Consider the following 19,284-nt stretch of genomic DNA (forward strand, 5'->3'; position numbering starts at 1 on the left):
ACAAGGAGATAATTTCTTATTAAAGGAGATCAACCACTCTAAAAAAGGAAACCCTAAAGTAGCCCTAATGAGATAATGTGACATTTAGTAAATGGGAAAAAAATATTAAATGTCAACCTCATAAAGTTAAATCTTAAGAGTGGACAAAAGGTAATAAACCTTTTACTCTAACACCCCCCCTTAAGATGAGTGATAATGTAACTAAAAATAATGTAAACTAAAATATAAAAGTAAACTTGGGTCCCAACAATATGGCCTGGTAAGGTACCTAATCACAACAAAATCTATGTAAAGAGCAAAAATAGAGAAAATCTCATGGGAAAAACTCTACTTAAAAAAGAGATGAGAAAAACATGTGGAAAACCATGAAACGAAGGAAGACCCCCCAAGGACAACACCCTTTACCTAAAGCATGGTGTGCAACTAAAGATAGAATAGAAAAAGATTTAGGAAAGATATCAACAACTTGTTCTTCTATATGAATGTAATCCAAGAGGTGGACACCATCCTGAATCAATTTTCAAATGAAGTGCATGTGGATTTCAATATGCTTAGTACATTGATGCTCTAATTAGTTGCAAGAAATATGTATGGCACTATAATTGTCACATGAAAGCATAATGGGACTATCTAGAGGAAACCCAAACTCATTCATTAAGTATAAATGCCACAAAATCTCCTGACTAGCTAACACTATTTCTCGGTACTCAACCTCTATAGATGATAATGAAATAGTAAATTTCTTCTTGTAGGACCATATGATAGGACTAGAGCCAACACATAAAATGAATCCAAAATATGTTTGGCTTCTTGTTGATGGCAATCATGAGGATCATGGTACAACTAAGAAATAAGACCAATCACAAAGGAAATATTAGTATGTGTATGCATCAGGTACAAAAAAATTCCAACCAACTATCGATATAAAGTAGGATTCACTACAATAGTAGTACAAGTGGTAGAAAAGAAAATACTTGACTGAAATGGTAGAGGGGAAGGCTTGCAATCAAGCATGTTGAAGCATCAGAGCATACTTTTTTTGACAGATGAAAATACCATCGAAAGTTTGAGTAACATGTAGGCCCAAAAAATAGTGTAGAAGATTGAGATCTATCATCTCAAAACCATTGCATCAATGCTCTCTAAATACTCTAAATCATGGAGGATGAGGTGCCTATAATGATGAGATCATCAGCATAGAGCACAAGTATCACAATATCAACCCCCTTGATGTTGAATTTACACTATATGATTAGAATGAAAGTCTATGAAGTGTGTAGAAAGAAAGAATGAGTCCATCTTCTCATACCAAGCCTAATGGGCTTGTTTGAGACCATACAATGAGCATCAAAGCCAAAAAATTAAGAAGTCCTACGCAAATCCTTGAGTTTGTTCCATATAGATCTCCTCATGAAGATCACCATGCAAGAATGTACTCTTTACATCTATCTAAAAGATTAGCCATCCCTGTGAAGCTCCTAGTGAAAGTACAAAGTAAATAAAGTTCATCTTGGTGACAAGGGAAAAGGTCTCTAACTAGTTAATACCCTCAACCTATGAGAAGCCCTTTGCAAAAAGAAATTCCTTACACTTATCAATAGACCCATTGAAAATATACTTGTTACGATACAACCGCTTGCACCTATCAGGATAAACCACGAATAGAAATAACAATTACATGAAAATATAACCAATATCAAGAAATAATAGATTGCACAAAAGAGAACACAAGACACCAAGATTTAAAGTGGTTCACCCAAACCTTGGGCTACATCCACCAAATAGAAAGTCCAATATTATTATGATCCAATGATTACAACCTGATTAAAATCCATAATCCCTTACATCTCAATACCACCATAGGAAGAAATTTTTTCATCACACATAATGAAACAATCCCTAACCCTAAGCCCTTTTATATAGGTATTTTTTTTCTTTAGGCTTAAAATTAGTTAGAACATGTCGGCCATAAAATGCTAATAAAATAGCCCCAAATTTTTTTTTCTCAGGGTCTCCACCCTCGACCTCACCAAGCAATTATGGAGTATGTATAGTACTTCCTTGATTAGTCATCACAAACTAACAATATCCCACTTGGGAACTAATCAAACTCCACACTAAAAAAAAATCTCCCACTTGGAGACTAATCTTGTAGCTATGTTTCTACTCCATGAGGCACCCACTAGATCAGACCTCATTGGACTCTGCTATTCAATTATTCTATTCAATCTAGAAGACCAACCAAATTTGAAAAGGAGTTCAACTTCTCCCTTGTCACTACCTTTGTAAAAATATCCACTGGATTTTTATCCATATAAATCTTGTCCATCTTTAACTATCCATCATCTAGAACTAACTGAATGAAATGGTACCACAACTATATGTGTTTTTTCTTTGAATGTAGAGCTGAATTCTTTGCAAGATGAATGATACTCTGACTATCTATAAACAAACAATTATCCTTTAGAATGTGTCCCAATTCTTCCAAGAAGAACTGAAGCCATATCATCTCCTTGGCTACCTCTATAGCAGCAACATACTCTACCTTTGTAGTGGATAATGCATTAACCTTAGGCAATCGAGAAACCTAGCTCATGATTGCCCCACCAACAATAAATACATAACCTATAGTACTTCTCCTAGTATCAATATCTCCTACCAAATTTGAGTCAACATATCCTTTTAAATCAGTAGTAGAGCCCCCAAAGTGTAAGCACTTATTAGATGTACCTCTCAAATTTCTAAGAATCCATTTTACTGCATTTCGATGCTTAGTTCTTGGATGACTTATATACCCACTAACTACTCCCACTGCATGTGCAATATCTAGCCTTGTACATACCATAGAATACATCAAGATTCCTATAGTTGAAGCATAAAGTACCTTGGACATCTTATCCTCCTCTTCTTGTGTCTTTGGACACATATCCTTAGTCAACTTCAAATGACTAGGTAAAGGTTTGGTAACATCTTTAGCATTCCCTATAGAGAAACATTGCAACACCTTCATAATATAATCAACCTAAGATAATGTCAATTTCTTTCTCTTCCTATCTCTACAAATATTCATACCAAGCATTTATTTTTTTGCCCCCAAATCCTTCATAGCAAATGCATGTGCTAACTAGCATTTCAGCCCCTTAATGACATCCATTTTAGACCTAGCTACAAGCATATCATCAACATATAAACATAAAATAATGTAGTTTTCATCATCCAACCTCTTAAAATAAACACAATGATTTGAATGATACCTACTATATCCATGCTCATGCATAAAACTGTCAAATTTTAGATACCATTGTCGAGGTATTTACTTCAAGCCATAGAAACTTGTCTTTAATCTACACATTAAGTTCTCCTTATCTTTGAAATAAAATCCTTGTGGTTGTGCCATATATATCTCTTCATCCAAATCACCATGAAGGAAAGTTGTTTTGACATCAAGCTACTCCAAATGCAAATTCTTAGTAGTCACAATACTTAAAACAGTACAAATAGAATTCATTTTAACAATAGGAGAGAATACCTTGTTGGAAACATGAATGCTAATGATATTCCTATGGGGGATTATTGTAGAAACATGATTAGATCACTACCATGATGATATGTTACATTCATGACTGTGTTTGTTATTGATGTCAACATAATAGTTTTATGTGGTATCTGATAGAATAATAGTGGTAAAGATCAAGTTGGTATGGATAGATCATTGAGTATTTTCACTATCAAGGTTAATGGGAGATACTACTAAATGTCTAGAATATGTATCTAACCTCAAGAGCAAAAGATATTAAGTTTGAAAGAAGTTATACAAGTTTTAGTGAAGATTGTTCTGAGATAGAGTTTACATAAGCATGTTCTGGTAAACTTATTATATCTCTTAACATAATTTTTATACTAAGAAGAAAGGTTAAAAGCATGTAGAAGACATGCAAGAGATGACATGGCTAAGCTCACTTTTCATAATATTACACGTATGGAAAGATATTCAAGTTACAAGGCAATAGATTGTTGTTATCGCTAAATTATAATGTGCTCTTAATGAGGTCCTATAATAATTAATTGAGAAAGTGTAATAGCCAACTTAGGGAATTTTTTTATGAATTCAATATAAAGGAAGGACATTTTCCTTTGTTATGGATGCAATAAAGACACAACATGAAGAGTGGAATGGAAGAGAAACCAGTTAATTGCAAAGATAAGTAGAGCAGAGTAAAGTTGGAGAAAACTTTGTTGCCAAGGTTTTATTTAGAGAGCTGAGGTTTGATATTTGGATCCAAGGTTCATGACCTAGTCTATAAGTTCTAATAGTGATTGGTCTAGTTGATAGGATAAAGGAAAGAGAATAAAGCATAGTAAAAAAAATTATTTTGAAAGGAATAGTTAAGAGATTAGTTGGACAGTGAAGTTCAGTGATCTTGCCCCATAATTTGTTTGGATAGTGGGTCCTTCTACCTTCCACATCTCTTAATAGCGTTGGAATATCCTAACAAGGACTCAAAGTCTCATAATAGGGACTCTTATGTAATGAATGTGTTTATAGACTCCTAATAGGATCCATCCTCTAACAAGGAAAATATATATTAGTATATCTTTGTGGGCATCATTCCCACTGGGGTTTTACCTCTGATCAAGGGTTTCCCTAGTTAACAAATCTGGTGTAATTATGTATGTGCATCTTGTTATCATTTTTTTTACTTTGGTTGCATGGTTAAGATTAATTAAGGTTGATAAATGGTTTAATTTGATAATTGATTCACCCCACCACCCCCCTCTCAATTATCTTGGTGGACTATTATTTATAACAACTAGTATCAGAGGATTGCAAGTCCTTGAAGATAAGGCTTCAAAAATTTGGGAGATCAATGGTGAGTTATTTCAAAAAAGTTAGTCCTAAATTTGATGGAGGAAATTTTGACACACAAAAGATGGAGCTTCTTGGTAAGAGATCAGAATTGTGTACTGAATTGAGTGCTAAGTTTCTGGATAGAGGCATAAGTATAGATAGATCTAGATCCAAAGAAGACATGAAGATAAAGGAAAGTATTGATCTAGTTATGAAAAGAGAAAAAGAAGGTATGAAATTTTTTCTTGTTGGACATGTAATGAGTTTGGTCATTTTTCATCTACATGCCCTAAGAGAGTAAGAAAAAGTAGAAAGAGTTCACTTTCTGATGAAGATGAAAAATTTAAAGGAAGTATGGAAAAATTCTTGAATGATTGTGATGATACAGATACTGAACTTGAATTAGCTAGTAAAGAGGAAGTATTAGAAGAGGTAGCTTTGATATCTATTTTTGATCCAAAGGCTAACCATGAAAATGTGGAAGTTATCATTAGCAATGATTTGCATAATGGGATCCAGATTAAAGAGAAAAGATTCAATCCTAGAGTAGAAGAAAGAGTTGAGTTGAAGACTCTTGAATAGAATGGGATTGTTGAAAGAAGGAACAAGTTAGTAACAAAAGTAGAAAGAGCAATGTTATTTGAGAATGATGTCTCAAAAATTTTTTGGAGAGAAGCAGTTAACACTACAGTATATACTCTAAACAGAGTATAGATCAAAAAAGGTATGAACAAGACCCCTTATGAACTATGGTTTGGTCACTCACCTATAATCAAGTATTTCAGAATATTTACAAGTAAGTGTTACATAAAAAGAGATGATGATGTTGGTGAATTTGATTCTAGAAGTGATTAAGGTATGTTTCTTGGTTATTCAATGAAAAGAAGAACTTATAGATGTTATAATCTAAGAGCTAAAACTACTATTGAAAGTGCAAGTGTAAGAGTTGATGAGAAATTGAAGATACAAGAAAGAATAGTTGACTACAATTCTAATGATGAGGATGTTGTTGTTACTAAACCAAAGAACGATGAAGTATTCTTTGAGACTAACAATGATTTTCAAAATGAAGGTGAGCTAAGGTAGGAACATAGTTCAAAACCTAGAATAGAGCTAAGAGTTGAGATGACAACTCCTACTTTTGGTAAGAATATGACAAAGAATAATCCACTAGAGAAAATCATTGACAACAAAGATAAAGGTGTGATGACAAGAAGTAGAATCGATGAAGAACTATGTTTGATATCTCAAGTAGAGCCAAATAATATAGATGATGCATGCAAAGATGACTTCCAACAAGCTATGAAAGAAGAATTGGATCAGATGGTGAAGAATGAGACATGGGAATTGGTCCCTAGACCAACATACAAGAATGTGATAGGAACAAAATAGGTATTCAGGAACAGATAAATGAACAAGGTGAAGTTGTAAGGAATAAAGAAATATTGTTATGTAAGGGAAACTCACAACAAGGAGTAGACTATGAAGAAACCTATGACCTCATGGTAAGAATTGAAGCAATAAGGTTATTCTTAGCCTATGAAACATATAAGAAATTCAAAGTGTATCAAATGGATGTCAAGTAAACATTTTTGAATGGAGAACTAAAAGAAGAGGTATGCATAGAACAGCTTGAAAATGACAAGGACATGGTAAGAAAATTGAAGGAAGCATTGTATGGCTTAAAACAAGCACCCAAAACTTGGTATGCAAGATAGAACAACCATTTGACAAAACTTGGATTTAACAAAGGTATGGTAGACAATAATCTATACTTGAAAGAAATAGGTGATGGATTATTGATTTTGGTAATATTTGTTGGTGATATCATATTCGAAGGAGATGATAGTGAAAGTGACAAGTTTGTAGAAGAAATGAAGAAGAAAATTTAAATGAGCATGATAGGAGAAATGAAATACTTCCTAGGATTGTAGATTGTGCAGGATAAAGAATGAATCTTTATTTTTCAAACTAAGTATTTGAAAGATATATTGAAAAGGTTTGGTTTGGAAACATGTAAACTAGTTGGAACACCTATGATAACTAGACACAATTTATCTACAAAGGATGAGACACCTATTGTTGAGCAGAAGAATTATAGATATATGATTGGAGGATTGCAATATTTGACTCACACAAGACTAGATATATAAAATGTAGTTGGAATTGATGCAAGATATCAAGTTGACCCTAGATAAGAATATTATGTAAAAATTAAGAGGATATTTAGATATCTAAAGGGAACATCAGAGTTCAAATTATGGTATGAAAGATCTAATGATTTCACTTTATATGCTTATACTGATATTGACTGGGTAGCCAGTATGGATGATAGAAAGAGCACTAGTGGTGGAGCATTCTTTCTTGGAGGAAGATTGGTTTCTTGGTTAAGAAAGAAGTAGGATTGTATCTCACTGAGTACAACAAAGGAAAAATATGTTGCAACAACAAACAATTGTAATTATGTTGTTTGGATGAAGTAGATGCTAAAGGATATAAGGATAAAATTTAGTGAACTTGTTTTCATACATTATGATAGCACAAGCACATTGAATATGAAAGAATCTAGTATTGCATTATAAGACTAAGAACATTTTTATCAAATATCACATGTTAAGAGAGAAAGTTGTAGAAAAGGAAATCAGATTGGAGTATGTAAGCACCAAAGAGAAGATTGAATATATATTCACCAAGTCTTTTCCCAAAGTGACTTTTTAGTACTTGTGAGGTATGTTAGGGGTTATGCCCCTACCTACATCAGAGTAAATGATGCGAGAGTGCATCAGTCTAGTGTTATAGAGTATTATTGTTTTTCTAGACTGAATGTTGATTCTTCCCATATGGGGGACTATCTATGATGGATAGAGTCATCTAGGAATCTTGATAGATGTTGTTTTTAAAACAATGTCTTTGGACACTTGAGCAGGTCAAAGATAGTTGTTACAAAGATAGATGGTTGTTGAAACCTTTAACATTGATGTCAATGGGGGAGATAATGTAGCATGAAAAAATTTTTGATACATGGAGAAGTTATAGAGCACATTTAGGTATATCAATGGGGAAGAATGATTGATGAAGAGGATTTGAAAAGAAAGGATAATAGCCTTTAACTATTGGTATTCTTGGAACTACATGTTTTTCATCTATGTTTCCATCAATGTCAAAGGGGGAGATTGTTGGAAACATGAATGCTAATGATATTCCTATGGGGGAGTATTGTAGAAACATGATTAGATCATTATCATGATGATATGTTACATTCATGACTATGTTTGTCATTGATTGCAACATAGCAATTTGCTGTGGTATTTGATGGAAGAACAACGATAAAGATCAAGTTGGTATGGACAAATCATTAGGTATTTTCACTAGAAAGGTTAATGGTAGATACTATTAAGTGTCTAGCATATGTAGCTAACCTTAGGAGAAAAATATATTAAGTCTGAAAGAAGTTATACAAGTTTTTGTGAAGACTGTTCCGAGATATAGTTTATAGGAGCATGTTTTGATAAACTTGTTATATCTCTTAGTAGAATTATTATTCTAAGAAGAAAGGTTAAAGGAATGTAGAAGAAATTCTAGAGATGATGTGGCTAAGCTTGCTTGTCATAATATTACACATGTGGAAAGATATTCAAGTTGCAAGGTGATAGATTGATGTTATCACTAAAGTATAACATGCTCTTAATGAGGTCCTATAATAATTAATTGAGAACGTGTAATAGCCGACTCACAAAAAAATTTTTTGGATTTACTATAAAGGAAGGAAATTTTCCTTTGTTATGGATGCAAGAAAGAAGTAAGCACAAAGAGCAGAATAGAAGAGAAACAAGTTAATTGCAAAGATAAGCAGAGCTAAGTGAAGTTGGAGAAAACTTTTTTGTCGAGGTTTTATTTAAAGGTACAAGGTTTGTGACCTAGTCTACAAGATTTGACAATGATTGGTCTAGTTGACAAGATAGAGCAACAAGGATAAAGCACAATATGAAAAATTATTCTGCAAGGAATAGTTGAGAGATCAATTGGACAGTGATGTTCAGTGATCTTTCCCTAGAAGTTGTTTGGATAGTGGGTCCTTTTGCCTTTCATAGCTCCTACCTGGGTTGGAATCTCCTAACATAGATTCAAAGTCTCCTAACAGGGACTCTTATGTACTAAATGAGTTTATATACTCCTAATAGGGTCCATTGTCTAACAAGGAACATATATATCAATATATCTTTGTGGGCATCATTCCCACTAGGGTTTTCCCTCTAATCATTGGTTTCCCTAGTTAACAAATCTGGTGTAATTGTGTATGTGCATCTTGTTATGGTTGTTATTTAATTTAGTTGCATGGTTAAGATTAATTAAGGTTGATAAATTTTTTAATTGGATAACTGATTCACCCCCACCCCCTCTCACTTATCTTGGTGGACTATTATTTCTAACATATCTCATCAAAATCAATGTCTTTTTTCTATGAAAATCCTTTTATCATTAACCTACCTTTAAATATTTTCTTGCCTCCATCTTCTTCTTTCAACCTATAAACCCATTTATTTTGTAAAACCCCTTTACCTACAGGAAACTTGCATAAATCCCATGTCTTATTTTTAAGCAAAGAGTCCATTTTGTCTTTCATTGTAGACTCCCACTAAATCTTAGTATCCACCTACACAGCTTCATCATAACATTCAGGTTCATGAGTATCTGTTAGTAAAATAGAGTACAAAGAAGGAGAAAATATTTCTGGAGGTCTACTTAGCCTTTTTGACCATTTAACATTCATTGGGGTGTGTGGTATTTATTTTTGTGGTTGTTGCACATCATGAGGAATTGTTGGAGCATCATCTTTTGGAGTATCATCCAACACTACATAATCATCTTCTTTCTTCTCATGTTGCTGCAATAGATCTTTGTACAATACTTTCTCATTGAATATGACATCCCTACTTCTTACAATTTTATGATTTTCAAAATTCCAAAGCCTATAAGCAAATTCATCAATGCCATATCCAATAGATACACATTTCTTTGACTTAGCTTCTAACTTGCTTCTATTTTTAGAATCTATATGAGCAAATGCTTTACAACCAAAGGTTTTGAGAAAAGAATAACTCATGTTCTTACCAGTAGATGCTTCCTCTAGAGTACCATAGCCCAATGGAGTAGACGGACCTATATTAATCAAATATATAGTAGTATTGATAGCCTCTGCCCACATGTTTAAGGGCAACCCTACATGCAACCTCATGCTCCTTGCACACTCCATTATAGTCATGTTCATGTGTTCAGCCACTCCATTTTCCTGTGGAGTCCTTGGAATAGTTTTTTATCTATGAATACCATTAGTGGAGAAATAATATTCAAATTCATGACTGCAATATTCACCACCATTATCAGATTTGAGACATTTTAATTTCTTACCAGTCTCATTTTCAACCAAGTATTTCCATTTCTTAAAAGTTTGAAATATATCTAATTTTTGTCTAAGGAAATAAATCCATACTTTTCTAGTTGCATCATTGATAAATGTAACATAATAATGAAAGCCACCAAAGGAAGATACCTGAGCTGGTCCCCATATATCTATATGTACAAGCTCTAATCTCTCACTTTTCTTTTCCTTCCCACTCTTCACAAAACTCACTCTCTTTTGTTTTCCATACACACAACTTTCACAAAAATCTATATTAATACATTTTAGACCTAGTAAAACTTGCTTTGAATGAATTACTTTCATACCTTTCTCATTCATGTGCCCAAGTCTTTTGTACCATAGCATTGTATCAGAATCTACATCAACTATTTTTTCTCCCTGCTCAATTGCAACAATTGTTCCTAAACATTCATTTTTCTCTAAAATAGTATGACCTATACAAAGATATAAGGTTTCTACTTTCACACCTTTTTCTACTACAAGGGAACCTTTTGAAACCTTCCAATTTTTATCATTAAAAGTAACTACACAACCCTCATCACCGAGTTTCCCTACAAAAATTAAATTCCTACTTAGTCTTGGAACATGTATTACCTCATGTAGTAGCCAATGATTCCCATTTTGTAATTTAATCTTAACTTTACCCTTTCCAAAAATCTGACATGGTTTATCATCCCCCAAATAAACAAGCCCAAAATCCCCTTGGACATAATCAATAAAATAAGCTCTATGAGGTGTAGCATGAAATGAAGCACTAGAATCTAAAACTCATGAATCATCAATACTTTCTAAAGACAGAAGCAAAGCATCCTCTTTAGATTTGTTACTTACCACATTTTCCTCCTTGTTCCCTTTTGGTTTATCTCCTTCATTTTTATTTCGAGTCCAACAATATTTCTTCTTATGGCTCAGTTTCCCATAGTACCAAAAGTTGTTTGATCCTCTTGATTAAGACCTCTTTCCCTTTGACTTTCCTCTTAATTTCTCATAGTTTCCAAAATTATTTCCTCTCTCAGTTGTTCTGCCTTTGCTTTGTACATTCAAAGCACTTCTTGATGTAGATCCACCTAAGGTTTTCCTATAAGTTTCCTCACTCAAAATAACATCAATCACATCATCATATTTTATGGTATTAGATCCAGAAACAAAATTACTCACAACCATTAGCAAGTCATTCCAACTTTTAGTCAAAGAACATAAAATCAAGAGAACCCTAATTTCTTCATCAAAATTAATACCCATAGAAGATAACTAACTAGTAATAGTATTAAACTCATTTAAATGATCTACAATAGATCCACCTTCAACCATCTTCATATTAAATAAATACTTCACAAGAAATACCTTATTTGAAGCATAGGGCTTTTCATACAATTTCGTTAGGGTTTCCATCAACTCTTCTATTGTCTTCACTTTTGTAATGTTCAATGTCACCAATGGTTCTAGGAATAATCAAATGCTTCCAAGTTCCTTTATATCTAAAATCTCTTAGTCCTCATTTGTCATAGTTCCCTAGTTCTTAGTTTTTCCTTCCAATGGCTTCCATAAATCCTTCTAATAAAGATAGTCCTCCATTTGCATCTTCCATAACTAAAAGTTCTACCCATTAAACTTGTCATACCTCAGCTTACCCTCATTTTCCATTACTCCCACTCAATCATGAGATTTTCTTGTAGAGGATAATTGAAAAAAAACATTTCTTTGATACCACTTGTTAGGATAAAACCATGGATAGAAATAACAATTACATGTAAATATAACCAATAACATAAAATAATAGATCACACAGAAGGAAACACAAGACACCAAGTTTTAACATGGTTCACCCAAACCTTGGGCTACGTCCACCAAACAACAAGTCCAATATTATTACAATCCAATGATTACAACTTGATTACAATCTGTAATCTCTCATAGCTCAATATTGCTATAAGAAACAATTTTTGCATCACACATAATGAAACAATCCCTAAAACTAAGCCTTTTTATACAAGTATTATTGTTGCTTTAGTGTTAAAATTAGTCACAACATGTCAACCATTAAATTTTGATAAAATAGCCCCCTAAAAAATTTCCCAGAACCGCCGCTTAGGGCCCAGCCTAGCCCCAAACCCCATAGAGGAATTATGAAGTGTGTACAATATTTCCCTGATCAATCACCACAAAATAACAACACTGAACCAAATTTCTTCCTTTTGGAAGAGAATAAAGATCTGAAGTGTGATTCTTCATCAAAGAAGAATAATCCTCATGCATAACCAAATCCCACTCTGGGTGCCCTATTGCCTTTGTAAATATATGAAAATATCTAAAAATAACATGACATGGAAGACTAGAGCTAGATGTCTGAGATCAAGTACAATGTGTATCTATAGGATCCCCTACCAAAGGGATAGCTACCTCAACTATAACATGGGCCCACTTGGGGAAAGATGGAGCAACTAGTGGTGGTAGTGATGGGGGATCATCATCTACATCATCCTCAAAAGATGGGAGATCCTCAAGAGATGGAGGAGGAGTAGGAAATGAGGGGGAATCTTGAGAGGAAGAATATGAGAGAGGAATTTTTTAATCAAACTAGATATCTTGTCAAAACAAGATCTCTATGGAATCATGATCAAATAACTTGTACACTTATGTATCCTCACAGTAGCCAAAAAAGATGAGTGGTCGACTCTCCTTCTCCATAGATTTCCTCTAAGAATTGATAATAAAATCCCATGTGTCACTACCAAAAACTCAAAATCTAGAAACATTAGGCTTGGCATGAGACCAAGCCTCCTAAGGAGTCATGTCATAATGCCTTGTGGGGCATTTTATTCTAAATATACTTGGCACAATTGATTGTTTCAACCCAAAATGAAGACTGCATATCCTGTGACTAAATCATGCAATTTTCCATCTTCCATAAGGTTTTTTTTATTTATTGGAGACACCATTCTACTAAGGGGTGTATGGAACTGAAAATTGATGTAGTAAACCATTCTCAATGCAAAAGTCTCTAAATGCCTAATTCACATACTCCCCCCATTATTTGGGTGTATCTATCTAAGATAAAAACTAGATTGCTTCTCCACAAATGTCTTAGATATTTAATAGGAATCAAAGACATCAGATTTGTAGTTAAGAGAGTACACCGATATACATCTAGAGAAGTCAAAAATTATGGTGAGCACATAGTGAGACCCTAAGAAAGAGGGAGTAGGAAATAACATAAGGTCACTGTGGACCAACTCCAAGGGTGCCTTAGCACATGTGTCTATTCTTGAAGGAAAGGGATGTTGATGATTCTTTGCAAGAATGCATCCATGAAAAAAACCATCAGTGCAAGAGATCTGTGGTAGCCCAAAAACAAGAACACATGTACTCATCTATTGTAAATATTTGTAGTTGACATGACCCAAATGCTCATGTCAAAGATTTATCACTGAGATGATACAAGCAATAAGAGAAGAACCCACATTGTCTGAACTCTCAAATCCATCAAACTAGTATAAGTGAGACAGAGGATCCACACTACTAGTAGCAATAACTAAATCAAGGTCAAGGAGATCTTGAAAAACTATGTCATGTGGTGAGAACTCAACTATCTTACTAGAGCAAAATTGGGAAATCTAATAAACTAAAAGAAGGTTCATAGAAATGTTAGGAACTAGAAGAACATCCTAAAGAGAACCACCATCTAATGAAACTGAACCTAAATTGAGTACTAGGAGCTATGTAGAGTCATCAACTACAATATGTGATGCATTACTATGAATATGTGTGGTGACCAAATCTTGTGAGTGAGTCATATGGTGTGAAGCACCAGAATCAATGATCCAAGATTATCCTGAAGATAGGACTCATACATAAAGAGGATGAACTATCCTTGTAGAAGAGGAATGAGGCTAAAGAGAGGAGATGTGATGTTGGTACATGGCTTCCTCTAAAGCCTCTAACCATTTCCAACACTTGTAAATTGGATATCCTTCCTTGCCATAGAAACTACAAGGATCACCTATAAAATTCTTAGTCTTGGATGAAGACTCACAAGACTTAGAAGAGTTTCCCTTCTTAGGGTTGGGTTTCATTTGGAATGAGATTGTGAAGATGGCTTTGAGGAATGCTCATGAATAATTGAATCTCTCTTCGGTTTTGGAATCTACCTCTTCTTTGATGTGGATGATTGTGCAACCAATGTTGTTTGCTTTGATCCTGAGAGAGAATCCAACTAGGAAAGGTTGGCTTTCTCTCTAGTAAATTGATCACAAAACACCTTATTTGTAGGCATGCTGAAGTTAATGCCCAATGCATCCATAGTGGAGTGAAAAAAAGAGGAAAATATATTAAAGTTACCCCAAAGCTTGGAAAGCATCAAGAAAATGCACTCTTTATTTGTCTTCACTTTTCCACAACCCTGTAATAAAGATATTTGTTGTTTAAATTTCATCAAAAAGTCCTCAATGGAGGGTAAAGAATTAGGTACAAGTGATGTAAGCTCTACCCCAAGCTAGATGGCCTTTAACTCATTAATGGTACCAAACAAGTCCTTGAACTTGACTCACAACTCTTGAGAAGTGGAACACTCATCAAGATGAGATTGTAAACTATCTGAGAGGAGGGGGGGGTGTGAATAAATTACTACAAAAACAAATCCACATATCCCTTATATGTCTTATAAAACTAGAAACTGATGTCACTTGGTAGCCACAAAGAAAAATGTTGTAACTCGGTAGATATATGTTAACTTATTACTAATATTTAAGAATTCACATTTATTAACATGTATGCATAAAATAAAATAACATGAACACAAGAGACACCAAATTTAATGTGGAAACCCAATATGGGAAAAACCACCAAGTAACTAGTTACTGATTTTCACTCTTCTGAAGTGAGCCCTATTAGGAGCCAGGTGCAGGAGCACCTAGGTAGGCTAAGTTTGAAACCTAGGTATTTCCTTATTTTTGGCTTGTAGTGATGCTAGCCACATCACTAGTGCAATAATAGGACTAGACTAGTCCTTAGGTAAGGTTGGTTAAGCTAGAAGGATCCAAAATGGGTCTACATGCCTAAAGTTGCTCACTAGGGAATTTAGGTCCAAAATTGAATAGGTTTTTGGAGTTCATATATGTCATTTACTATGTCTATGTGGTCCTTGGAGCAAGTTAGAGGGTCTAATTCCCTCTAGAGAAAAAGTTGCTCAAAAGTTGTCAATGTTGTCATGACAACATTGCATTTTTTTCCTTTAATTTTGACAACTTTGTCATATTGGTTGGTTGGAAGGCCATAACCATCAAAATTGGTTGAGTTCATGAGAGGGATCCTATAAGAGGTCAAATGGAAGGATTTTTATAGGTTGGAAAAGTTGGTTTGATGAATTTTTCATTTGTACGGACTTTGCACATGGTTTTGTTGTTGGTTTTATGCATTTGAAGCATTTTTCAATAGAAGTGGATTGTATGGCTAATATTTGTGTGGGAAAAGTTTTGAAATTTTGTTTTAAATCTTTTTGTACAGTTTTTTTTATCATTTCAATCATTTTGTTGTGGTTTAAAAAATCTTTTTTGTTTTAGACAGTTTGTTGTCCTGAACATGGCTGCATTTGAAAAAGGGGATCTTAGGGCCACTTCCCACCATTGGAAACCTCTATTATTTTGGGATTTGGAACTAAGGTCCATATACATTATGTACCAAGAAGGAGGGCCCTTGAAAGCAGTAGCAAGCACTTTTAAAGTGATGCCCTAGGCAAGCCAAATGCAACTGTGCTAGGGATTACAGTCGGAAAAACAAGCTATGGAGGGGATTGAGAGTGCAAATGCCTCAATCCAGCCACACAAAAATTAAGGAGAAGGTCTAACCTTTCTTGAATCCAAAGGAGAGTTCTTGGAAAGGTTTCTAAGGTGGTTTTCTATCACAACAATGATAAAGCCTTTGAAATCCTCATTTTTAGCCAAATCTTGTACTTTGGTTGTATAGACAGTTTGGGGGTTGGAAAATTAAAATATCTTGAGGTACTCCAAAAAGGGTATCCATAAATATAATTTTTTTTTAGGGTTGTTAAGAAATTTTCCAAGAAATCTTGTTGCCGGCTATTTAAGAGGGCTAATTCCTAGTAGCCTTTTTGGAGCATTTTTCCTTTTGAAGCCTTGTGGGTTGAATGTGACAATTAAATTAGAATTTTTTAGGATCTTGGATGTTAGAAGGAGACCAAAGAAACATATATGACTAGTTAGCACCCTTGGAGGTCTAGGTGGACTTGAGGGTGGACTGGGGAAGGCTAGTGAGCAATGATGTTACTTTGTTGGTGTGCCTCCAATTGAAGGAATAGGATCTCTTGAGCAAGATCCTAGGAAGCATAGGTTGTGTAGAAGCCCTAGTGGGTCAGGTGAATGACCTAAGGAAGCCATGAGAAAGCTTGGGGTTTGGAAGCAAGGTTGGGGTGTTACATCAGAGTGGTATTAGAGTGAGTCAAAGATTTGGGAAAAAGTGGTGGATGTATGAAGCTACAAAATCAGTAGGTGAATCAATGATGGTGACTAATGTTCAATTAGAAAAAGAGGTTGATGAACAAAAGGAAAGAAAATTGCTTTTTGAAGAAGCGCTGGAAGAGGTGAAGCAAAAACTAGATGCAGTTGCAAAAGAAGCCAGGAAAAGGGAAGAAGAAGAAGATGGGAAGGGTAAGAAGGTAGCAGAGGAAGACATCATACCTGAACCTGATCCTATCTTTGAAGAAGAACCTTTCTTGAAGGCAATTGAAGCCTTGGGAAATAAAGCCTTGGAAGGAGTTCCACTTTTTAGTGGTAAGATGGATATTGATGCCGTTATGGATTGGTTAGAGGGTATGGAGAACCACTTTGAGTGTGAGGATATCTCAGAGACATAAAATATTAAGGTGGCTAAGTTAAGGCTTAGAGGCTTAGGCTTAACATGGTGGAAGTATTTACAAGATGAAAGAGTCAGCATGGGCAAGAATCCAATTGCAAATTGGAGTGCTATCGCAAACAAAATCAAGGAGAACTTCCTACCTGAAGACTTTGAGATCCAACTCCATAAAAAAAGGCAAGGACTGAAGCAAAAAGATCTTGATGTGACCTCTTATACTAAAGAATTTTAGAGCTTGTGCTGGAGATCCAAGAAGCAAGAAGAGGAGTCACTCAAGGTGGCAAGGTATCTCAGTGGCTTGAAGTGGAACATTCAAGAGGAGCTTAGCTTATGGGCCCCTACCACTATCCAAAGATGTCATTAGCTAGCTTTGAAGGTAGAAGAAAAGAATAAGAGGAAAGGAGATTCTAACTTCAAAGATAGAGGCAAAGGCAAAAATCAAAAAAATCAAAGAGGAGGCTACCAAGGCAAAGGTACTGATCAAAAGAACCAAGGAGAAAGAAAACCTATGGAGAAAACTAGTGACCACTCTTCAAGAGGTGGTTATAATAGAGGGAGAGGCAATCAAGGAGGATCAAGTAGGGGTAGAGGAGGTAGGAGCAGCTCTTTCTTTGCAACAATGAAGTGTTACAATTGTGGTCAACTAGGACATCCTGCCTATAGGTGCCCAGACAAACCCTCTTCCTCAAGCCAAGATAAAAGGCTAGCATATGCACAAGAAGATAATACAAGTTGCAAGGATTCTAATATAGACTATATTGAGTCTAAAAAAGGTGAGAACCTCCTGTTTAAGAGGGTGTTGATCAAGCAACCAGCTCCTGATGAGCCTAGGCATAGAAGAGCTCTATTTAGGATCAAGTGCAAGATCCTAGGGAAAGTTTGCAAGGTAGTGGTAGAATTAGGATCCATTGATAATGTCATCTCTGAAGAGGCTGTTACTAAACTAAAATTGACAAGGATACCTCATGAGAATCCCTACAAGGTCACTTGGTTAAATAAGGGTCAAAGTATCTTGGTTAATGAGCAAGCTTGGGTGGAATTCTCCATAGCTAGCTACAAGGACAAGTTGTTGTGTGGTATATTACCCATGGATGCATGTCATCTTTTGCTTGGTAGACCATGGAAATTTGATAGAGAGATGAAGTATGATGGTAGAGAAAACTCCATTTCATTCAAGGAAGGAGGTAAGACTTTCAAAATTCAGTCTTTACTAGAAGAAGAGGGAACGCAAGAAAAGGTTCCTAAAGTGTTGTTGTGTGGTGAGAAGGAGTTCTTAAGGGAACTTATACAAGTGGAAAATCAAGGTTTTTCTATCATACTAAAGTCTGAAAATGAAGAAAAATTAGTCAAAGAACCTTTGCCTTTTGAAGTGCAAACTTTTCTTGATAAGTACAAGGAAATTGTGAGTGATGGTACACCATCTACTTTACCTCCAAGGAGAGTCATTAGCCATCAAATTGACTTTGTTCTTGGTGCCTCTCTACCTAATAAGGTAGCCTACAAACTCACCCCAGATCAGAATTTGGAAGTTGCAAGACAAGTTCAAGAGTTGTTGGATCAAGGCCTAATTCAAAAGAACATAAGCCCATGTGCGGTTCTTGTGGTTTTGGCAGCCAAGAAGGGAGGAAAATGGAGGCTTTGCACTGATTCAAGAGCAATAAACCAGATCACAATTAGGTATAGGTTTCCCATACCCTGGATTGAAGACCTAATGGATTGTCTAGGTGGTGCTATGTACTTCACAAAGTTGGACTTGAAAATTGGGTATCACCAAATTAGGATAAAGGCGGGAGATGAATGGAAAACAACATTTAAGACAAATGATGGTCTTTATGAGTGGCTTGTAATGCCATTTGATCTTTCCAATGCTCCTACCACATTCATGAGACTCATGAATGAAGTGCTCAAAGATTTCATGGGTGGGTTTGTGGTGGTGTACTTAGATGATATTCTCATCTATAGTAAGACAAAGGAGGACCATTTCAAGCATGTGGAGGCAGTCTTAAAGAGGCTTCATGAAGAGAAGTTGGCTATTTATCTTGAGAAATGTGAATTTTTCAAACAAGAGTTGGTGTATTTGGGTTTTGTTGTATCCAAAGGTTCTTTGAAGGTGGATAAAGAGAAAGTTGCTGCTATCTTGAGTTGG

Source organism: Cupressus sempervirens, chromosome 6 (genome assembly GCF_028749045.1).
Source record: "Cupressus sempervirens isolate cs-2001-9-10 chromosome 6, ASM2874904v1, whole genome shotgun sequence".
In the NCBI taxonomy this organism is placed as follows: Eukaryota; Viridiplantae; Streptophyta; class Pinopsida; order Cupressales; family Cupressaceae; genus Cupressus; species Cupressus sempervirens.